The sequence below is a fragment of the Pyxicephalus adspersus genome, chromosome 9 (genome assembly GCF_032062135.1).
Source record: "Pyxicephalus adspersus chromosome 9, UCB_Pads_2.0, whole genome shotgun sequence".
In the NCBI taxonomy this organism is placed as follows: Eukaryota; Metazoa; Chordata; class Amphibia; order Anura; family Pyxicephalidae; genus Pyxicephalus; species Pyxicephalus adspersus.
This window is the reverse complement of record NC_092866.1, coordinates 58,202,969-58,228,087: the sequence shown is the minus strand read 5'-3', so window position 1 is coordinate 58,228,087 and position 25,119 is coordinate 58,202,969. Positions and strand designations below refer to the sequence as shown.

The 25,119-nt window shown below is 38.1% G+C and overlaps 1 protein-coding gene across 6 annotated transcripts in view; it reads left to right on the top strand.

The window, feature by feature from the left end:
- The window catches only part of LRRC4C (leucine rich repeat containing 4C), a 503,565-nt gene that overhangs the window by 386,486 nt on the left and 91,960 nt on the right, over positions 1 to 25,119 (top strand). For 3 of the 6 annotated variants that reach the window (XM_072422152.1, XM_072422148.1, XM_072422150.1), the window contains one exon: positions 6,763 to 6,825. The exons of 1 other annotated variant lie outside the window; for it this stretch is intronic. The gene's annotated coding sequence lies outside the window, so the exon portion shown is untranslated. Of the gene's footprint in view, positions 1 to 6,762; positions 6,826 to 23,241; positions 24,485 to 25,119 lie in introns of those variants that run through there. 2 more of the 6 variants (XM_072422153.1, XM_072422154.1) reach the window with 1 other exon arrangement.

The window sequence follows — 25,119 nt, the reverse complement described above, 5'->3', positions numbered from 1 at the left end:
TAAAGTAAAAGAATATATGTATATTGATAAAGGTTATTTATATTGACTTGAGATAAATGGATAAAAGCATATATTCTAAAAACAAATCATAGCATGGTATGTACCAATATAACTCTATACCTATAATAGAAAATCTTAAATATATTAAAGTATTTTACTTACTATTCATTTTTTAACCCCAGATGAATGTCAGGGATGGTGAATTCGTAGTAAGAAGATAAAGACTCTCTTCCTAGGAAGTGAGAAAGTTGGTGTATGTTTAAATAATGGGCATATATGAAAATGATGAGTAGTGAATATTAATGATTTTTTAAGGTAATATTACACATATATATATATATATATATATATATATATATATATATATATAAGTGGTCTTGAATAAATTAAATGTAATGAGTAAGTCAAGTCATTAGGAGGTGTCTTAATTTTCAGGCAGGAGTAAATGAAAGAATGAGAATTAGAAGAAAAAAAAAACATCCATCCTTCCCTTCTTTCCTCTTCTGCTGCATCTCTTTATAGATCTCTTCATTGGCTTCCATTTCACCTTAGAATCAAATTCAAGCTCCTATGCTTTGCCTTTTAAATCCCTCCACAGTTCTTGGCCCACTTACCTTTCTGCCATGATAGAAAATCCCCCCAGCCGCTCTCTTCACTCATAACCTCATCACACGCAGGGCTCACAGACTTTTCTAGCGCTGCCCCTACTCTCTGGAATGGTCTTCCTCGCCCCATTCAGCTTGCTTCTACTTTCTGATCATTTATTAGAGCTTTTAAAACCCATCTTTTTGAATTTGCCTACCCGTCTTCTTTTGTCCCCTAAACCGTCACTACTTCCCATCTCTCCATATTTCCCCTCTTATTGTGTAATACCTTCCCCACCTCCTGGATTATAAGCACTTCGGGGCAGGGTCCTTTCCTCCTCCTATGTCACTGTCTGTATCTGTCTGTCATTTGTAACCTCTATTTAATCTACAGCACTGTGTAATATGTTGGCTGTATATTGCTGTATAAATATATAGCATATATATAGCATATATATGCTGTATATTAGTAATAATAATAAAAATTTACTAAACTGGTCTATAGCAGATTTGTAAAAATGTATCCATAAAGTGCATACAGGAGCTGAAAAGGTTAAATAAGGGATTGAGTTTAGCAGATCATTGCAGCTTATCACGTTATTTAGTATCCTGGAACCAGGCATTTATTTATAGTTAGCATCAAATAAACCTTCCCCTTTGTTCTGGTGAGCTAGGCATTTACCTTCATCATCTTGCTGGGTTAAACATAATTCTATCATTGCTCACTAGTTACAGCTTGTTCTACTGTAAATCAGACAGACCACACGACCTTCTCTCCCCTGCAGTATGTGTGATTGACATAAAATATCTCATTTCCTCTTCCTATTATCTGATGGAGCTTCCTTCTCTTCAACCCATGACTTACACGTAAACCCTACCGAACCATCGCAATGAGTAGATTATCCTTTCCTGGGAACTTGGTGTGTAGTTATATAGGGCAGACTTGGCCAACCTTCAATCTATAGTTGTAAGTGAACTCAAAATCCCAGGGGAGATTGTATTGCTTTTCAGGTTTCATTAAAGCTGAACTCCAGGGACAAGAAATATTTTAAATATCTATTTCAATAGCTACATGGAATATAAATCTGCACCAAATGCTGTTGTAAACCAAATCTTGTAAAAGTAGCTGTGACATCATCACATGGCCTGTGCAGGGAATACAGTTGTGGGAGGAGCCAATAAACTCCTCCCATTACAGGCTGCCTACAGAAAACTATGGGAGGGGGTGGACACAAGACCAGTCATGCTACACAAAGTGAGCAAAAAGCACTGATTGGTCTTTATTACAGGAATCTCCTTTCTATACAAAAGCAACATTTCACACTGGATGTACCAATGTGAAAAAAGTGCACAATGATTTGGATCCATATACACATGCCTCTGTATTTGTATTTTATTTGCTTATCTTGGAGCTTATCTCAACTACAGGGCTTCTAAACTCATATGAGTATTTATATATATTGTTGTTGCTTTTTCCATTTGGACTGGAGTGGAAGAATGGGTTTACCTGTCCTTAATGTTTTCTTTGTCCATTTTGGACACCTTGGAAAGCTGAACAGGAAGCAAAAAACATTTCCCGCAGTTAAACCTGCAGTTCTATATTATAATGACCATGGATTTACGGTAAATGTAATTTTGTACAAGGATAGTTTGCTGGGAATAATATTTATTAATCCCTATAGGAACACCAGAAGCAAAAAAAAAAAAAAAATATACATTTATATATTACAATTAATATTTATATACAAATTCTTGCGTATTTTGCACTTGGTATCCAATATCTCTTACAAATTTGTTGGTTCTTTATAATAAACACAATCTTTTAAGTGTTTTTGTAGCTTTAATGCAGGGTGAAACTTTCAATTCCCAAAATGTTCTGAATCAGTATTATACAATAAATGTAAATCTGAATTTGTTAAGTTCTGTTTTTCTTGACGAGCAATATATTACTGTCAGAGGTTCTAACCATCTTTATATCATTGTATAATATAAATACTGTTTATATTTCATCTGGGATTTAAGGACAGATTTAAGGACAGCATCAGAGCCACTCAAAGAGTAAATCTTCTTCTGGGGGTATGCAAAAAGAGAGAGGGCAAAGATAGAGAGTTAGAGAGGGGGATGATAGGTAATGGGAAGAGGAGAGAGGGGAAAAAATTGGGGGTTATGAAAAAAAGAGATGGGAAAGAGAGAGGGGATATATTAATGCAAGCTCGCCAGTGCCAAACTCCCGGGGATGCGCGTCCCAAGCGGAGGGATCATTTCAGTTAATATCTTCCAAGAGAACCCGCCAGTACCTGGAATTTGGTTGATAAATCGATAGAAGGGCTCCGATTTTGATCTCCAAAGAGAGGGAGAGGTCGAGAGGGAAGGGGAGAGAGACGGGGAGTCAAATGTGCATACCTATAAAATAAAACAAAAACATTTCTACACATATTACACATATATATATATTTTTCCCCAGAAATTATCTAACATATAAAATATGGACAAATGAGCTCATATGGTCCACAGTTTTCGTGGTGTTAGTGGATATGACTTTCAGAATATTCATCTTTTTTGGTGACTTTCGGTCACTGTAGACTAAGACATTATGGAATTATATTGTGACTGTAGCATTGTAAAACAGCCATTACTTTACTGTTATTTTTACTTTTATCATTGCCCTATTATTGATTATCAAGCTGTTTGGTGAAATCACGTCATAAATGGGCATGCCACCTCTCTTTAATAAACCTCAGCATTAGTTTAGATAATTTTTTTGTATATCCCTGTGTAAAGCTATTTAAATCGGACATAACATTGTCTAGTGGAGAACTAGTGATTGCTTTGTGTTGCGAGTGCTAAACTGCCAAAAACGAACAAAAAAAGCAGATAAATTTTTTGTATGCAAAGATACATTTGGAGCCTACACAAAGGTGTGAATGTTTCTAAGATAAATAGTGTTTCAAAGAAGAATAACAAATACATGTTCAAAAAAATGTAAAAGGATCAAAATAAAGAAAAGATAGAAGATCAGAAAGACTCGGGTAAAAAAAGAGAAGATGGAAAAGTAATAATAATGGCATTTGCTGCATGCAGCAGTCTTCCCCCCAATCAGAGCAGCTTCAGAATATCTCTAAAAAACCTTTAAAATCCATTCTGTCTTTACAGCGACGAAATAAGTTAACCTTTTCCTCCTCTTGTAACCCCTTGTCATTTTGCTTTAGTTAAGGTAATGAGAATGGGTAACTTACTACTTTTCTTTAAAATATGTTGGTGCTATATAAATGAACAACATAAAAACAATACAAAACTGCACTTTATGACCATTCCTAAATCTTAAGGAGTGATTCTATTATTGATCTTTTTAAAGCTAAAATTCCATAATTGTCCACTTCTATTATAAAACTCTGATAAGCCCAGGACACTTTTCATACTTACTATATTCCTAATTCTCCTTGGTTTTCTTCCCACTGGACCACTGGTCCCACTATGAATTTCTTCTTTGCCCGCTGCCCCCTCTCAGACATCATCACTAGTGTTGGTGGAATATCTCACTATTCCATTCGACAGCTATTCGATCCAATAGTGAGATATTGTTCAGGTGATAGAATGCCGAATTCGAACACCATTAAAGTCAATAGTGGGAGTCCTGTGTTCCTGGATAGAAAAACTCTATCCAGGAACACATACTACAGGGCTGCAACAGCGATCCTGATTGCTGTTGCTGCACTGTACTAGTAGTATGCGTTCTTGGATAGAGTTTCTCTATTCAAGAACACAGGGCACTAGAGGTGATGAATGGGGAAACTTGACCCTATTCAACCTCTAGTGACCTGGGATCGCCTGCAGTCACAGCTGTGACCATGGGAACTAAACTGCAGATAAATTCTGCAGTTCCACTACTATCCCCGGGGCACTACAGGTTAATTAATCTGTAGTGCCCTAGTGATCACCTGCAGTCACAGTTGTGACCACAAAGTTCCCACGATCATGTGACCATGGGAACTGAACTGCAGATAAACTCTGCAGTTCCACTACGATTCCCGGGGCACTACAGGTTAGGCTGCAATCATTGATTAGCTCAGTGTGCAATCTTCGGGGGACTACAGGTTAATTAATCTGTAGTTCCCTCGAGGAACGCACACTCTTCTCAATGATTGCAGACTTGCAGAGAAGATGCTGGCCAGCAAGTATCTCTTAATCTGTAACACCCACAGTAATATGATACATTTGTTACATTTTTCTTAAATTCACAAAAATGTACAAATGTATCATAATATTTATGTGCTGGAAAGTGTGTTACAGAGTAGGAGATATCATGTCATAGTAGGATAACCTGTAAAAAAAAATTAGGTAAATAAACACAAACAATAAATAATTTAACATGAATTTTTTTTAACACTTTTTACATTATTTTATCTGAATTTTTACCATCGAATCTTTTTTTTTTTTTTTCTGGGTCGGGTCTACCCGAATTCGAACAGCCATTTTTGGGTCGAATATAAGGACAACCCGAATTCAAACACCAACACATTGAAGGCTCACAGAGGATAGCACTAGTTGCAAGGGGAGCAAGGAATAGGTAAAGCTTCCTAGACTTAATAAATGTCTAGGAAGGGTGGGTCCAAATACGACCAAAAGAAAACTAAACTATTCTGCATTAACTGGTATAAACCTTATAGCTTAAGTAACTAAATCATTAATTATTGCATCAGCATTAGAACACTCTACCTACAGCCTTCCTCTGATGACTTTCTCCCCCTTACTGAGACTTAACCTCCCAGATGGTTCATTTCTGTCTGGATTTTTATGTCTAAAAGCAGAACATTTCTTTCATGAAAATGTATTTTACAATATAATATAATAGTATGAGTATAATAAAGCTTGAAACACAAAATCATGTCAAAATAATAAATTAAATAAAAAAAAGTTTAATATTAAATTTAATAATAAACTTTGACATGATTTTGTGTTACAAACTTTATTTTACTCATACTATTACATTATTAAATACATTTTCATTAAAGACAACGTACTGCATTTAGACACATAAATCCAATATATTGCATTCAATACAGTCATTTTTTATTGAATGCAATACAAAATAATTTGAAATTCCTGCCGTGCCCCTAGCAACAGCCGCATGCACCGACGTCACCGGGAACTCCCGGGGAACATCAGCGCACTATCCGGGGGACAGATCAATGAAGAGGATGCAGCCAGAGGATGGCAGTACACTGGAGGATGCCGCAGGATGCCGATGGGACCAGGTAAGACCTTATTTTTTGTTTTTTTAGCTACCCCGAATGTGACTTGGGGTTACTGCTTTCAGCTGTTTTTTTTTTTTTTTTACTCTTACCACTTGGGAGGTTAATGACAACTACAACTGCCCTCTGTCACATTTTTTTTATAATCCTATTCATTTAGGGGTAAAATGCATAAGCGTGAGCTTATGAGCATAGGACCTGATTTAATAAAACTCTTCCGGAGGCGATAGAATATCATGGTTGAACCTGGGTGAGCAAGCAAACCTGGAATGGATCTGGTCCATGGTTGAAAGCATAGTTACATAGTTAGGTTAAAAAAAGACATTCAAAAAAGACAAGTCCTTCATGTTCCACCACTAGGAAGCTAAACATGTCCGAGATAAAAACTCTATAGACATAGTTGATTCAGAGGAAGGCAAAAAAAGCCTGGTTCAATTTGCTCCAACAGGGGAAAACAATTTTTTGATTCATCTAGTGACGCAATCAGATGTTCCCTGGATCAACAGTCTCTGTTGTCCAAATAGTAGCAAATGATTTTGAAAAAATCCATTCTAGATCACCTATGATCTCCTATGATAGTCTATCTTCTCCAGTCTTAGGAAGCCCCAGTAGGTGGCAATAAAATGTCAGAGGAAGGTTGTAGATGGGTGAAATGTCCCAATGTTGTTGAATTAGTTAAGTTGTTTTAAAATGTATAGATTGACAATGTGAAGTTTGACGTCCTTTTGTTTGTGGTATCTTAAAGTGGGTAACGTATGAAACCAATGAGTGGCGCCATGTGATTTTACTTGTATCTGGTTTTGATTTGCTGAAATGTAAAACCTTCTCTTATCTGTACACTAATATTCCTAAATTACCAACTTATATTCTCATTTAGGAATGTATTCAGTGAAGAATTGTAAAATCTATTTTTTTTCCTTTTTTAGGAGCTGATACATAACATGTATGAAACGTAACCAGATACAAGTGACTCCATTTGATCCCACTAGGTAAGAAAGAAACATTTAGCAGGTTATAAAACATGAGAGACACAAGAATGTAGTGCCGTGATTGACCTACACCTTGTATGGTGGTTGTCCCACCATTAGGTAGTCATTTATACAAAAACAACCTTGTGCCTCTGTAATCAAATCCTAGATTTTGTTTTGGAGAACAAGACATTAGGATTATCTATACAGGGAAGATGAGAAGGAACTTCAGTGTTGTTATCAGCAAATAGTAGTGATCAGCAAATCTTTAGAAGTTTCATTAGTTTCAGGTTGAACTAATGTTGTAGGTCCCCTGAATCCAGTTTGCTTCCAACATCTATGACCGGCAAGGATACCACTGGCTGTAAGCCCGCTGTTAAATTAAAATGGGAATCGTTCCTACTGACTGGTGGTTGTTAAGGGTATAGCAATTTACCGCCAATGACTTTGTGGTTGGCAATGTAAATATTGGTTGTAAGTCCATAGTTAAGGTTCCAAATGGGCAACGTTTCAGATTGTGCGTTTGCGGAAAAAAAATGAATGGCAAATGGATGACTTTAGCGTAGGACCCATGATGGTATTGAACTCAAACCTCATCCCTGTTCTGCAGTGATATAGGAGTCAGAGGGATGAACCAGAGTGCTATGGAGGGCCCAGGAGGTTGGCAATCCAGGAATCGGCATAAACTTTAAACATTAATTCATTTTGCTTAAATTAGATGTTGGTGGTGGGGAATGAAGAAGAGGTAAGTGTTATTGCTGAAAGGTAGCCTGGAGTTTAACAATTGATGATAAAACTAAACGGCTCAGGGGCAAAAACTAACCCTGGGGTTCCCCTGTTCTTTTCTCACCACCAGGTGAGGAGGAGGAGGAGGTGCTGGAAGTAAACTAATGGGCCAATATGGGAATGGGAAAGCCAAAATGCGGACATGCTTCCACTGGTATCATGGAAGAAATTGGAGCATTGGCGTAGGCACCTTCCCTTTCGTTCTATTGACAGTTTAGTACTAATAAACTATAAACTTATATACTTTATTATCAAACATGTTATTATTATTGACTTGCATGTTACATTCACAGTGATGAAATGCCTTTGAGTGATATGTTGCCTCTATTGTGCAAATATCTTCCCCCAATGTTGCGTCAAGGATTACATGACTTTCACCACATTAACATGCTGATGTCTTGCTCCTAACCTGGAGGGGGAAGATGAGATCTTTTTTCTAAGGGTATCAGTGAACATTTTACTGCATCAGTATTCAAAATGTATTTTATTTATTTTACCTAGCAGCTTAATGGTGCGCATTATCAGAGCAATTCTTTTCAACAAAAACAATAGCCAAACTCTAGTGTAGTGATTTGTTTTCTTCATTTAATATTAATACTGTTCCGTAATATTCTACAAAGTCAAATTGCCCTTGCCCGGGCTTTAAATCATCCCCAGGGAACAGTAACTCTGAGTCTGGTGTGTGTGTTGGTTCAGTTTTTCATTTGAGTAAACTATGAAATCTTTTCTGCATCTTTCTTAAAAAATGAGATTTTGTAAGGCAGCGTAGAAAACTAATCAGCTTTAAGAATAGTATTTAATGCACAATGTGTTTTGTTACTTTGTGGTTGTTACCTTTCCATGGGTAATGGTTTTATTTAACAAAGTGGCTGTTACTGTGGGGTTGTTTGGAATTTTGTACTTTTTGTTACTGTAATGGGCACAGCTGTCTTGGGGGTAGGTAGCCTTATTAGGGGGATGGTGGTAAGGAGTTTATACAAATATAAAGAATATATAAGCAAGTTTGGGACTGGCTGAAACTAATAGTAATATGTTTGTAGAATATTAAAAGGTTTTCAGAAAAAAACAAAAACATTAAACCTAAAAATTCCAACAATTGGAACACAGTAAAAGATTTTAGCTCCAAACACATTAATTCTTGGGTCTGTTTTTTTTTTTTGGTTTCTCTCAGTACCTCAATTCCCATGAACTCCTTTAAAAAGATAAAGCCCAGGTAAATCCAAGACCTTGGCTAGCCTTGCCCTACAGGGCTTCACCAAGGCCAACTATGTCTCCCATCTATTCCAGGCCACAAAAACAGTATAGCACCATCACGATTGCAACAGGATCATAATGACTTAAATGTTCCAGATAGTTCCCAGAAATTGCAAAGTATACATTAGTAGAGTGGGTGCATTGTAACTTCACTGGGAACTTTTCAACATGCAGACCTGGTCAAGAAGTTTATTTGTTCAACAAATCATTACAAAGATGACATATAAAATATGATATAAGTGGCTTTAGTCATGGGATTATTATCAGGTCATAGTAATTCCTGAAGGAGCATAAGCTAAAATCTGTGAAACGCGTTTAGTAAAAATAGGTTAGAAGAGAATGATTATTTATTAAAAAGAATGCCAAGAAAAGCAGAAAATAAGGGACTAGTCACATGTCTCAGTGTGGAGGAATCCATCATGGTAGATGCAAAAATTTGATTTTTTTTTATGCCAGAGCTACTCTCCCGATAACTGGTGGGGGAATTGTTAACAAGCAATAGATGAAGACCTAATTCACGATATAAATGGAGCAAAAACCAGGAAGATCATTGCCCTGCAGGTCTTTAGGTCCATTTGCACAGTTGCTTTTGCAAAGCAATATTATACCTGATATAGGAATTAATGAAAACAACATTGTGCGGCACAACGCCTGTGCATATTTGTGGGAGAAACACAGCCCAACCATCCATATTGGGCTGCTTGCAGAGAAGGGGGCGGATACAAGACCAGTCACCCTGTACAAAGACTGTGGTCTTTATTATAGGAAACTCCTGAACAGAAACAGAGTGTGGCAGTTGTTTCATCTTGAATTACTGCACAGATTTGGTAAAATATACCATGATAATTAAATAAGAATACACAGAACTCTAACATTTAATATTTAAGGTTTTAGTCTGTGTTTTAAGTTTAAATAGAGAAAAAAAAATTAAAAAAAACTCTCCCTAACGTAGTCCCTAGCAGACTCAAACACATTACTTTTCCTGCCAGTTGAATGGCACCCAGGGTCACTAAAACCAATTCTGAACCCAGGTTATCATTGATACATTTTATCACAATGAACTGGGCTTTCAGTATTTCTGTACTGAAGCGCACTTACACATCATGAGTAAATAAGTTCTGTGCAGCAGTACAGTACGCATGACATTACATGACTAGCCAAATAACAGTTGGGTTTTATGTATGTATCCTGTTTATTTTTTAATGTATGCGGCAATGAGTATGTTGGGTTGGGTGCCATTCGGAAAAAGTTGGAGTTCTGATTCAACCTTTTCTTCTCAACTGTAGACTGTCTATAAATATTAAACCAACCTTACTATTCTCAACCCTTTTACCTAAGAGGAACCCTAAAAATGTCCCAGGGAACACATTGTTAAATGTTTTTTTTTCAAGATTGGTGGGGTAAATTACCTTTACAGTGGGGATCAGAACACCTCCCTTACAGTCAGCTAAAGATAACTGGGTCACACAGGTGCCCTTGCCTAGTGATTGGTCCTGGAACTGGTCAGGCATCATCCGATGGGAGGACTATTAGCTATAGCTTAAAGATCCCCTAACAAGCTATAGAGGAACCCTAGGGTTCAATGGTACCCTGCATGAGAATGGCTTTATACCATAACAAACCAAGCTGTGTTATTTTACCAACAAACATGGCATGCCAAACATACAAAACACCAAACACTGTATTACATAAACTAGATTTAAACCTTTCAATGTTATAAAAGAGCATGTAAAACATTCCAATGCATGCTTTTTCTCTGCGTTTATCTGCATTTCTATGCTGGTCACACATATTTTAAATTAGAGGACATGCTTTGGCTCCCAGCATCTTTCTTAACCCACCACAATGCATTTGTCAAAGCTACTACATTACAGATGTTCCGGATGTATTTTTAAAGCATTTATAATGTGTTTACAGTGCCTTCGCATTTCTGCTAGATGCAATTATAAGCTTTGACAGTACAGAAATATGTATGGACATAAGTCTGGGAATAAAAAACACTACAAAAAGCTATGCAATAAAAATGTGTACATAAAGAGATGGTGGATGCAAGTATTTATATATATAATATATTTTTTTATTTATTATTTATATCAAAGTATTGGAATGTAGTTAGATGTAAAGAAAAGTTAAGAAGAATTTAAGATGATTGATGATTGTTTAACACAAGGCTATCCTAATATAGTGTATATTGCATGCCATCCCCTATGTGACATTGCTACCCTAAAACGGATAATACTATTTATTAGGAGAATGCCTACGAGACAATTATCTGGCCTGGCAACCATGCAGTAAGCTATAGCAGTTAAGCAGGCCCTGTTTATTCCCTCCAACTGCATTGCTTACAGCAGCAGAAGAGATCATACAATTAGCTGTCTGTTCTCTGCTCTGCAATCTGCAGCATCCCTGGTTTCCCTTTAGCCGTGAATATCGTCTCAGCATCCCCTGCTCTGAGCCTGTGTGCAGATGAAGGAGATTTTAGAGTATGTGCTGCAGTCAATGAATGTATTTGTTGCTGGCTTAATCTTGCTCTGCCATTGACTACTGGTCCTTTAACACTTCCCAGCTCCCGGGCACCAGTTGCCCATTGTAGTGTTTAGTTTGTCTAATCTGCTTTTTTCGATTTGAGATTGTTTTGCTGCCTGGACTGACCCTTGTTTGTGACCTCGACTCTGCTTATGTCAAACCTTGGATACCATGCTCAGTGGGCTGATACCTGTGTATGACCCCTGGCTCTGTTTTTGGACTTGCCTCTGCTGGATCCTCCTGTACTGGGTGTTGGTGGAACAACTGGTTTTTCATTCCTTCCTAAAAGCCATCCCTTATGTAGAGAAGACCTAGGGCTACTGTGTGCTGGGACAGTGTAACTAGCTTCCTGAAGCTGAGCAGGGGCTTGCTTTGGGTGATATGTATGGAATTAGATTAGGGGATTGGCTCTTGATGTGCACTGGTGCCGGACCAGGGCCTTACAGCCCAATTATTCTTTCTGGATTTATATTTTCTCAATGTTATTAGAGCAACAGGCTTCTAACCTTCTAAGCATTTCTCTATGACTATTTTGGTGAAAAAGTCAAAACCCTTTTATTGGCAAATGAAGACATTGCATTCTCTTTTTTTATATGTCTAAACTGAACCTAATCTGATTTATTCAGAATTATTTGCAATTTTCAAAGCCAAATCAGGCACACGGTTTAATAATCTTTTGACGAACATTTAATTCAGATGTTTTATTTGATCATCAGGCAATCAATTTTAATGATTAAAAATCCACTTTCAATCAAGCGAGAGGTCGTCTTAGAACATTTTTAAGATGTGGGATGGATATTTGATGATGTTGATAAACTTTGATCTAAATCAGTTGTTAATCCAATCTGTGATCTAACTGTTGCAAATCAGGTTACTCAGTGAACGTTGTGTACACTGTATGTATATTTTGTACGCTAAGGATAAATGATCAATAAATCTATATCAATTTTGTGATTTATCTGTTGAAAACAAGGTAATATATTTAATGTTCTATATGCTGTATATATATTTTGCTGAGCATAAATGTTGATCAAGTAATGTAAATCAATTGGTAATCCATTCTATAACCCCCCTGTTGCAAATTTTGGTAAATGGGTACATATTAAAAAGATTGGTATTGATTTACTAAAGGAGTATGGCACAGTCAGTTTCCAAAGAAAAAATGAATGACTGAAAATTAACCAATCATATATGGGGAATTTTTTTTTCATTATCTTAGTACATAATCAGGTATTTACGAAAAAATATTCAACTATGACACTGCTTACCTCTTTTCCATTCCCCCCCCCCCCTCAAATATTGTACAAAAGCAATTTCGATCTATTACAATTTCCTATGGGGCTGTGTTAATTACTCCCAGGTCCCCTTGGATTTTTCCAGATGACTGCATTGTTTTCCCAACCTTTAGATAGCTTAGAATATATTGTATTCCTGGAATACCATGCCTGTAGTATGTTATAGAGAGATTTTTTTTGTCTCGTTCATAAAGCATATATTTCCACCTCTAGAACTTTCCATATGGGCCTTACAAACATCAATCAATGTCCCAAATGTGAATCCATATTGGATGTGGTACAATGCAAAAAAAGGCCCATTCTTCTTGGTGTCGCTTAGTTTATTATATGTCTATAGGATTGCCCCGCCAATAAAATCTTTTGGCAACAAGTGGTCATTGTATTGGCTTACCTCTCTTCCACCCATGCCAGAATGGGCAATTCAGGGGTGCAAAACACCTGGCACCAGTTCTCTCTGCAGTTGGGAGAAGTACAATTTTCCACTGTTGGATTTCCTCGGCACCCCCTTGTATGCAATTTTTTTTAGTGAAACCACTATATCTTTTCCATATGGAGTAGAATAAAACTACACAGCATAAATATACACTAACACACACATTTTGTAATACCTGGGAATGCTTTTTTGATACATTAAACCCTAGTATTAGGCAGAAATTACACCAATAATTTCATTACACCTCTCGGAGGACTAATAGGAAGCCCCCAATCTGTAATCTTTCAGGTTCAGTTCTATGTAAACCACTTTAAGTCTTGGGTGAAAACATCAGACGTTCTCATACTTTCTTGAGAATAAATCTTGATCGTGAAACCATTACTGCACAAATATAATAAATTCTATTATTTACCTATTCAAGATCATAGTTATATTTTCTTCATTTTTCATGATGGTAACTTGTTATGTTGACCCCTTTTGATCTGTTATTCTCTGCATCTTGTACTATAACTCACCTTTGTCAAATATTTATTTTGTTATCTTGTATATATCTTGTTACTTGTACTCTATGTAGTCTATTAACTATAATAAAAAGATATGTAAAAGAAAATGGTATTGTTCCAAGCAAACAATCATCCCACCATAAGGGGGCTTCTGCCCGACACGTTTCATCTAATTATAGGGCTTTGTCATAGCCCTTGTAGCAGTACTTAACATGTAATGGTGAATTTGGAAGGTATTCAGCATCATCTACCTCGTATTTGCCTGGAAAAGGGATTACAAGGCTTAGATAGGGACATGAATAATTGAATTTCTGCAGATTTGCAGCTCTTTATTTGGGATTCAGGCTTTGAGTGTCCTGGAAGGAATGTGTGGGTCAGGCATGTCTCTCTTTTCCCAGGCCAGAAATTGAGGATGGTTTTAGAGCACCTGGCTTTTGATAATATAAGACAACTAAAATCTGGAATACCTCTCTGCAGCAAGTGCATTGGACAGTGATGTTCAACAATAAAGTTGATGAAAAAGAATAGAACAATGATGGGGTCTTTTTTCTTTTTATATATGCTTTTTTAGAGTGGAACATGTTTATGTAGGGTCTTTGCACCTACGAGAGAGCCTGTAAGTGGCGCTATTTGCATTTATGTCGTGATTGGGTGTTCCTGGAAAAGGATAAGCTAAGTAAAAATGTACTTTGCCAAGCAAACCTACTCTACCCCTTTAGCAAATTCCCCCTAATTCTTATTAACCCTTTTAGTATGCTGTATGTGTGTATTTATGTTTTTCCTACCTCTAGCACAGCGGTCGCCAACCGGTGGTCTGCAAGAAAATTTTGATGGTCCGCAGCTTTTGTCGGTTCACCCCTGAGCGGGGTCAGGAGAAGGACCCCGCTGGGGGACACACCGGCTAGAGATGCGGACCAAGTACCCTATACAGAACCCAGGCTCAGGGATGTGCGCAGGTTGTGACTCTGGACAGATCTAAGCCTGCGATGGGAGAGTAGGCGGGTTCTAGCATTACGAAGGGGAAGTTTCTCTCCCTTCGAGTGACATCGGCCCCCCGTGCATGTGCGGTCCGGAGCCAGCAAATTTAGTGGTTCGCCGGTCCAAAAAGGTTTGCGACCACTGCTCTAGCACAATAAAGTCTTCCTAGAACAAAAGTTGTTCCCATGCCCCGTTCCTTACCAAATACCTAAAAATAAGAGGATCATTCCTCTTCATTTCAGGACAGTAGATGGAGCCATGCAAATAAAATCCAAACTAACCCAAAACAAAAAAATCACACTTACTTCAATCCTGAAGATCAGTCTGTCCTTCAGGAGGTTTCTTCCATTGGGTCCCGCGTCGTCCTAATATCTGTCTTCGGGCTGGCGCAGAGGGAACACCAGGTGCCGCCATCTTCGCCTCTCTTCTTCCATGCTCTTCTTCCTATGCCACCCGATCTCGCACTGTGCAGGTGCAAGATCAGGTGATAAAGATTTGAAAAAAAACTTGCTGATCTTACTGCGCTTACGTGAGATTGCCAATTTTTTTCCCTATTGAAGAATTTTCCCTATTGAGAGAGCCAAGAGCCTCCCTGGATCCGTGACGTAGGTATCCCGGTGGGCTATGCGCTCCCATTTATTCTTGATCGCCTAAGCGATCAAGAATAAAGGGGGCAGTGCTATACCCTTTTTTTTTGTTGTTGCACTTAAAAATAACACTAACAAACATCATTTTTACTTTCATTAAAGGAGTTGTCTACCCTTTTATGTAAAGTAAAAATTCTGAGTTTAGGTACCCTTTAATTCTCGATCAACTACTGGTACTTAGTAAAAACTCAGCCTTCAATTATATATCCGCTTGTTACCATAATCAGAACACAAAGCTGTTGACACAGAATACATTTACACTGATGCATTACTATGAAGAAAGGAAAAAAAGCCACAGATAATTTGGGTTTATCATGATGAAGTAATTGGCAGCAGATTGAATAATGGATGATATTATTTAATTTAGAGATTGGCCTCTGGTAAGATTAATTAGCCTTGTACAGATTGTGGTATGTAAACGAAGAGATCCCAAATTGGCCAGCTTGTCATTAGAGAGTGGAATATGTAGGCCCTGTCGTTGCACTTTAATATCGAGTTATCCATAATATTTGTATCTGCTAATTAGCATGAAGACTTGATCGCGTACAACATGACTGTAAAACTGGCTTGGCAAGGCAAATGGAATGTGATTGCCTTTTTATTATTGATTATATGTGGGTGATTGATATTTGTATAACTTTATGTTATTATTAATATTATTATTATTATTTGTTATTGTCTATTTTATTCTAGCTTTTTCAAAACCCTCTCATTGGAGATCTGGACTAGTACCCTCTGTATAATAAACCTAACTCCAGCATGAGTATAAAAGCTTTATGATACATTTGTAAATTAAAACTGATTCATCTATTTATCTCGATACAAAATTACTTTTATTTAATGCTCATTATCAATTCCAGTGTTTTAAAAAGAAAAAAAAGTAGAGAGCGCCTAAAGTCTGTTCAAACCCTTATAGAATGACATTTCATTTGAGTAACATGAACTATTGCTATGACTTTTTTCCTTATATATTATTATTTCACCTTTTCGTTATCCCTTGGTGAAACTCTTCTTTTAACCACTTCCTGTCTATGTGCAGATTGACCATTGTCAGCTGCTTATCAGACATATACTGACAGCGACAATCATGAACAGTATCAATTCAGAAACTTATCAACTTCAGAGGAGAATTCTGCAGGATGACAATATAGGAATATACACACTGTCACTGGAGGACAGATGTCATTTTATAAAAAAGAAATGCCAAAACAAAATCATTCATGGCATTGGTTTAATGAAAACTGCAAATTAAAAAAAGAAAAAATCGAGAAATGTGATCATGTTTTAGTGATTGAGCTCCAGAGCCGCTGGAAAAGGCAAAATATAATGTTGTTGGGTTGTTTTAGTTTTTTTTTTATTTTTATGTTTATTTTTACATTTTCTTTTGTATTTTTAATATATATATATATATATATATATTTATAAAAAAAATTTGTACTAAACCAATATTTTTTTTCTTTTAAATATACTAATCACGTTTGGGATTTGGAAATCATGTGACCTGCTTTGCTACAATGGTGGACCTAGCAGCCCAAGTACGGTCACACGACTGGGGAACTAATCAACCCCCTTTCCCTCTATCAAGGCATCCAACAAATGCATTGGTGTTTTTACAAGTCATAAAATCATAATTTATAAAATGTGTTGAAGTAATAAAAATCTAAAAAAAAAAAAGGGTTAAATACCCAAGAACCCAGAAATGAATGAACAGGTTTTCTATTTTGTTTTATACAAATACAGTTTTAATCTGAACTGAATCTATTTATGACAGCATCTTCTGAAAGCAGAATAATTACCAGTTACATAACAATTCATTTTACACAAATTAATCTCAGTCATTTTTGGCCACCTGTGGTAAAAGTAAAATTGTAACTTTTGGATGACGTCCCACTGGTAAAGACCTGATTTTCAGATGGGCCATAGAAAAAAAAAAAGCACAAAACGTATTATTCCAACATCGATATAATTTTAATGAATAGCTTGTTAAGAAAGGACATATTATCTGAGCTCCATAAAACGAACATTTATCATGTAAAATCATCCAAAAATGTATTTTTGTAACCAGCATTTCAGGCGGAACAGATTGGGTGCACCAGATGCTGATTTATTGCCAGATAAGACATTTAAAAAAGTTAACTTTTGAAACAAGTGCAGACTTCGCACATATGGAAAGTAGTTAAAGGTGCACTCCACATTTTATAACATTTATATAAAAGCTTTGGAATGCATGTTGGGAACCCAAACGTTTTAAACCAAGATAATTTTAAATCACAAGGCACCCCAATGCTTAAAGTGACCATGACCATTTTGGGTAGAGTACCTGGTTATCACTATTGACCTCAGCTGCATATAAGAACATTTACAGTAATGCCATAACTAACCATGTAACCATACATACAATGAAATCACTTGTTTCAATTCAAAAGAAAAAAAATCGCTGTCCATTAACAAACTGTTCATTATGGATATAGGTCTGCACACACTGAGTGGCAAGTGAAGAAGGGAGACAGCAGGGGTGTAGTGGGGCCGGCATGGGTAGGAACGCCGTGCCATAACTTTTTTCGGGAATGGGCAAGCATGCCCACTTTTACTTTGCAAAGTATTCTTTGGTGGTCCACAGCCCTGGCTGGTCCACCACCCCCCGCGGGAGAAGAAGAATGATCCTGCTGAGGGGCTGCACCGGCTGGGGCTGTGGACCACCAAAGAATTCTTTGCACAATAAGAGTGGGCACGCATGCCTATTCCCCTGGTGTCTCACTTCTGGATAGGAGAGTGGACAGGTTCTGGTATCATAACGTCACTCTAGGGGAATTTTTTTTCCCCTTTAAGTGACAAATCCCCAAGGGTGTAGTGGGTCAGGCATGTCATTGATAGTACCGTGCCCCCTCTTATTTTATTACAACTACACCCCTGGGAGACACATGGCAAAAACTTTTAGGATGGCATAGGACTCTCTACTCTTCCAACAAATATAACACAGGCATCATTTGTGATACTTACCACACCTCCTAGATTGTAAGCTCTTCAGGGCAGGGTCCTCTCCTCTCGTGTTACTGTCTGTCTGTCATTTGCAACCCCCATTCAATGTACAGAGCTGCATATTATGTTTGCGCAATATAAATGCCGTTTAATAATATTAAAACTCCATTTCTGGTGTGCATTTAGACAGGAAGTGGCTCCAAAAAACATGACCTATGAAATAAGTATTATTATTAAATAAGAGAATTGTTTTATGATATCCGGTGCTTTGACGAACTCACTGCCATTCATTAAAGGTTTCCATTGAGTTTAAGTAAGCTTCTTTTTAATCAGAACTGCGGCATTGCTGGTGTAATAAACACAGGTAACTTTGTATCCGGATGGATATTTGACTTGTTATTTTAAAGCATGAGTCATAAGTCCTTTATCCTCTGGCTGGTGCAGAGTTGAGTTTAGTATACAAATGGCAGCTGTCCAGATCTCCAATGATTTTGGCTTTTTCTGTTGATGTCGTAGCAGTCTTCCTGTTCCGTAGCTCTATGCCATCTAGACTCCTATTTATAAAATGTTATTACTTACCCAGATATAGACACTTCCATATAAGATATCAGGTGAGTAGTTTAGGTAGGTATTCCTAATAATAATTTAGTATGTATGAAATAATGTAAATTCCTGTAATCCTTTATATTCCTTCTATCTTGCTGCAGTTATAAATCCGCCTGACAGTTGTTACTGGGATTTATACTTTTTTCTCCCCCAGGGCAGTTAGCTTTTGTGTAAAGGACAAATATGGGAGAGTGGCCATGATGATAATGAGAGGTCATTAGTGGGAGCCATTATGGTGAAGGTAGAACAACCCAATGCTAAACACTTTTTTTGTATTGTATTGATAATATTACAGCTGTGATAACAGGAACAATGCCACCCTAATGACCATGGCACCTTAGGGAATGGTTTGGTGGCCTTGTGGGAATTCCGGCCCTGGTCACCGGACAGCTGCATAAAGGCTAACTAAAGGGTTACAATGCACACAATGAAAAGTCTAGTATTCTTTAATTGATTCTCATTTCCGATGCAAAGGGATAATAGGATTTGAATTGATTCTAAAGGGAATTCAGAGACTGACTAATTCTAAGGAGAGCTATCCACTAGTTGCGGGTCATACACATTGGCAAATAATGGAAAATATTGGATATATGGCTAATCAAGTGCAGTCCTGGTGGATTCTTCATTCTTGCATTCTATAGGTGAAAAATGATCAGGATCTAATGCTCATGTGGGAAGTTCTAACAAGTTGATCACCTCATTGTAGTAATGCACGAGTTCACCCCTAAAAGTTATTGTGATGATTTGGGAACCTGACTTTGCTTGCAGTTGCAATTATTAATAAAATAAGAAAAGGGTATTTTGTATTAGCTTTAGGAAGCAAACATTCCCACCACACATATAAGAAGCTCTGAGAAATCTGGCTGCTGTGGACAATACAACACTTCTTATAAATTGAGTGGGATATCCGACTATAACACAACCACAGTGTTATATTAAAGTGGAACCAAGCAAACACAATACATAGATCTGTTCATTTTACGAGAACACATCCAGGAAGATGGCTCTACTTTATCCTAATTCTGGGTTACCTCCATGCTAATTTATTGGGGGTATTGATTCTAATTTATAGTCCACGGTTGAGGCAGATCAGCAACCTAGAAAGCTGAATTGCTGAATCATACAATCTGTCTGTCACCTGGCTGTATAAATCACACAATTACATTTCCCTTTGGGCACCTTTGTAGCTCGTTTCTTGGAGGTCTATGTATTGATTGGTTGCTTGTCTGTAAAGGGTTAACATTAAACTCATCTGATCTTGCATATTACTTTGGTGGTTTCCTCTAATTAGTTTGGAGATGTCTTTTATCGCCCAGAACTACACAGCAAGGTGCCAGCCCTTCTGCACATTTACACATGATGGGTTTGTGGTTACTAAATATCAGTAATAACATTTTACTGATGCAATCATGTGTTGTAAATGCAATTATATGATCACTGGGGGCAAGTTCATGTAATAATAGGTGTGGGTCTGCAAAAACCTCTGACAGCCAGTCTTGCTGGTAAAATCAGGAAGGATGCCACTGTTATCCAGGTTGCCATATGCTGCGGTTCCCTTTGTGTCATTGAGAACACAGCCACCAGCCAGGGCCCTATCTGTGGGGGGTTAATTGCTCAGGACCTAAATTACAAAGAGGTTCGGGGAGATCAAATGCCATGCATTTTGCCCCCACTATTTGCCCAGGATGCCACTTTGTCTAAAACCATGTTATCTGAAACTCCAAAAAAAAAATTCCTAGCTGCCACCAAGAAGACTTTTTTTGTTTTGTTTTATTGAATGGCTGATTTATATCGGATAGTAACAGGGTCCCCTAAATAAAATACAATATGGCTCTGCTGCTCTCAGCACTAACCGTGCTGGCTACTTTTCTTTTAAATCCTGCCAATTATACAAATGTTGCCATTTCAGGTTTACTTGACCAACTTTCTAATTTTGGAATGGCTATGCAGAATTGCAGACTTCCCTGCAGCCTTAGTGTAGCCACCCTTGCCAGCTAGGACTAATGAGTGGGCACATACATCCAGGCAGCACTGAAGTCCCTGCAAGTCCCTACCTTACTCTTCCTCCAAGTAATCAGATTGACTCTGGGGCCAGGTCTATGGACCTGATTTATTAAAACTCTCCAGGGCTGGAGAGAATACACTTTCAGAAGTGAAGCTGGGTGATCCAGAAAACATGGAATGGATTCTTAAAAATCATTTGCTATTTGCTAGCAAACGTTTTTAATCTTGGACCAGTTCTATTCCAGGTTTGCTGGATCGCCCAACTTCACTGATGAAAGTGTATCCTCCCCAACCTTGGAGAGCTTTAATAAATCAGGGCCTATGAGCAGTGATGAGGAAGTGGTGTTATGCGCACAGGGTGAAAGGGATTATTCATGAGGACTCATTGGGAAAGTGCTGCTCAGCAATTACAAACCATTTTATTACCACTGTTAGTAGGTAAAAAAAACTATTTCATTTAGACCATGGCAAATTTTTAGAATACATATCTGTTTGAAAGTGTATGCCAGGCAAAAAAGGAATGCAGTTCATCACCCAATAAATCATGGACATGGGGAGCATAGAGAATGATTTATCCTGGGACAATATAAATGGCTTGATTTATTAAAGCTGCCCGAGGCTGGGGAGAATACACTTTCATCAGTGAAGCTGGGTGATCCAGGAAACCTGAAATGCATCTGATCCAGGATTGAAAACATTTGCTAACAAATAGCAAATGCCTTTTAGGAAATCTATTCCAGTATTTGCTGGATCACCCAGCTTCACTGGTGAAAGTGTATTCTCTCCAGCCTTGGAGAGCTTTAATAAATCAGGCCCATTGTGCACAGGACAAGGGACAGATCTGAGTTTTTGACATGATAAAGAATTATTTTTGCTACACTTATCCAACAGAAAAAATACATACTTTTATAGGTATATTTTTCAGACTAAGGGTCCTTTAACAGGTGTGGTGTAAAATTGAGGGCTAGCCGCACCGAGGTACACAGCAAACGGCTGCCACGTACCAAGTATTGGCAAACCGCAGCACAAGTTGTGCCTACAGCACAAATTCTTCAAACAACAACCTAGTGGCAAAAAGTGACACGCAGTCTGCTGCAATTGCAAATGCAGGTACATGGGAAAAAATGGTTCCCAACTGCTCCCATTGAATGGAATGGGAGAAGTAAGGGATCCCATAGGATGCTGTGGCCCACGGTGGGTCTGAAATGGAACTTACAAATCAAAGAAGTTTAAGTTTTATAATATCATTTATTTTAGACCCAGTGACATCGGGCTCTGTATTTATATACAATGCAGGCTGATTATAGTAAATGGGAGAGACTGGCATGGTGCTGTGTGTAATGCCCACATGTCATGCTGAGCTTTCATGATTGAAATCCAATAAATGAAAGGGTCTGGCCAGGACTGGGGGGCAGCAAGGGACTGGTTATTACTGAATGTCCCCCAGCTAGAAAATAAGGCGGGCTCTATCTGCAGCTTCTAATGCCTCGTGGAAGAAGCTCATAGTGTGCAGTAAACTCAGAGTAAGCAAGTTCAGTCCAGTAGAGAAGACAATACAACTGTGCAAGACTTCTTTTTAAAATGGAAAAGAGCACAGATGATTCCTTTTTCCAATATTGCATCAAAAAAGTAGTTAAATCCCATAGAAAGCCTTTGCAATTACTTATTTAGCAAAACCACCAGTTAACTTGCTCCTTGAACATCCAACTTCAAACCTTTACGAAAATGATCATAAGCACTATTATAACTAAATACAATAAAAGGATACATAAATACATACATATACATAAATAAATACATAAATGTACATTTCTCTTATTTTCCATATTTGTCGCATCCACTGCTGCTGATCTCCTACAACATCTTTGCACTTACTGCTCATCTTCATACACTCCAGCAATAGCTCCATAGCATTTCGCATGGCTGCTTTCCTAATGGTGACAACAGTGGACCATTCCTGTGCCATACAAATTAAAAAAAATTATGAATTATTAGATTATTAATATTAATAGAATTACTAGAATTATTTTTGATGCATTTATCACATCAACTACCCATGGCGTGACCATTAAGTATTATTTTCCCAAGCCAAGCTGCATATGTTAAATGACTTTAGAAAATGATATTAACATGTTAAAGCTTCCAAGAGATTTTAGTGACTTTGCCTTTCCATCTACTTTCATGTTACAGACATTCACTGTCGCATACTGACAGGTAGGTGGCAGCAAAACCACACCAATTGGCTGCCTTCCCTTTATTCAAAGACATCAAGTGTTAATGCAATTGACCAATCAGTGCTAAGATGATGGGAGGTAATTGGGTAATTGTATTTTATTCATCACAAGCAGAGGAAAAAAAAAGAAGGAAAAAAAGTGGCAGAGAGAGAGAGAGAGATAGAAAGAGAGGAAAAAAAAATAAGGGAAAAAAAGAGAAGGAGGGGAGGGTAAGGAGGTAACCCTTCTTGGATGGGAAATTGCATTAAAGAGTTATTGCTGGACCTACACACAGCTCAACCAGTGAGCATACAGAGGAGGCACTACTGCAAGCAATGTGCATTTGTGTGCTGATGATTGGGATCTACAAGCAGTCCATCTGAGGTTGTGCTGCTGCAAATTAAAGATCTATATTATTTTATAGAGAGAGAGAGATATAAGGATGGGGGTAGCAGAAACACAAGGACCACTGCAAGAAGATGCTTCAGAGGAATGAGCATCATCCTCCGGCTCAGCATCCTCCAGGATAGTGGTACCCAGGTGATGGGCAACTCAATGCATCTCACACTACACACAATGTGTCTTCCTCTCCTTGGAGGGCTGTTGCATAGATTGGAGGCACTGTGACCATCTCACTCTTCATCAGGCTGAATGGGAACAGCCACTGCTTTCTTACCTTGAGGATTTTTTTTTTCTTTTATATTATGTTTTATGTCTAAAACTCATCAGAAGGGATGATAAGAAAAGCATCAATTTACCAGGTGATCCCATGCAAGGCTTGATGGATTTATTACAAGCATCTCTGGCTGAATGTGATATCATGAAATTGCAGAGGAGGCTGTGGAGCTGGAGGAGGCTGGTGAGCTGTGCCTGGAGTTTGGGCACCAGGATTGCTGGATCTGAAAAATAAAACAAGGGGGGGTGAGCTCAAATGCCAAGCTGCACTGGGCTGTGATTGGAAATTTAATCAGTTTTTTTTTTTTGGTGGAGAAAATAAAGGGAGAAAGTTTTTTTTTCTTGGGTTGGACACAAGCAGCCTGTGAGTGATGCTTTACAGGGAAGCTGTGGGATGACCATGAAGACTGGTGGCTTTTGTGGACCCTGGGTGGATTTCACTAATGACAGCGTAGGTTGGCAGCTGCAAGGGGCGCCGGTGGGCAGCTTGCGTTTCATCACCTTGGCCAGCGAAAGTTTGAAGAGCTGCTGGTGGAGCTGAGCTGGTGTGCTGTCCCAGCTCCCTCTCCCCCCCCCCCCTTTCCCTTTTCTCTTTTCACTGTGCAAATTCAGTGTGAAATGAGCCTGACTTTGCAGGCATAGTTTTGTATGAACACTCTGGTCTGGGATAATACTAAGCTTAGTGGGGCAAGGCATGGATGCTGGCATTGCTTTCTGGGTGCAATCTGCAGGTTCTCATCTCTAATGGTCCCTGATTGGAGCTTCTTCTATTTCTGACACAGTGAGTGCTTTTCTTTATTTATTTCTAAAAGGGGGCTGCTATAAAAACTGGGGGTGCCTAATATATTGCAACCTTTATATTCAACAAGCATGCTTCTTTTGTATATGGGGTCTTTTAGGGTTTTAACCCTTGCTGCTTCTTATACACCTGTAGGCAGCACTGCATTGGAAATACATGTATGGCACAAAACACTGCAGATGGTCATTAGCACACAGGCTGCGAATAGTGGGGTAGTTGTAAGTGTGCGACCCCCCCTCCTTATCCCTACCCCTTATCTGCCAGCCTTACAGGAAGCATAGCCAAGGCAATGTCAAGACTGGCATTACCCTAGCCAGCAACAGTGCCCATTTGTAGCTGGGCATGAAACTACACAAGCTGGCATTTCAGATTCTGAATGGGTTTTTGTAAATGCCACTGTGACCTATAGGGTCATAATATTTAGTAGGTTCATGTATGGTACATATATATTGCATATATTGTCTTGCTCGCTTTCCATATATGTATAATAATATATAGTGCATGCATCTGTATCTAGTGTTATGTAGTATTTTGAATGTGCTTTGTAGTTTTGCACTTTTAATTGGGCGTGTGTATATATAAATATATATATATATATGTGTGTGTGTATATATATA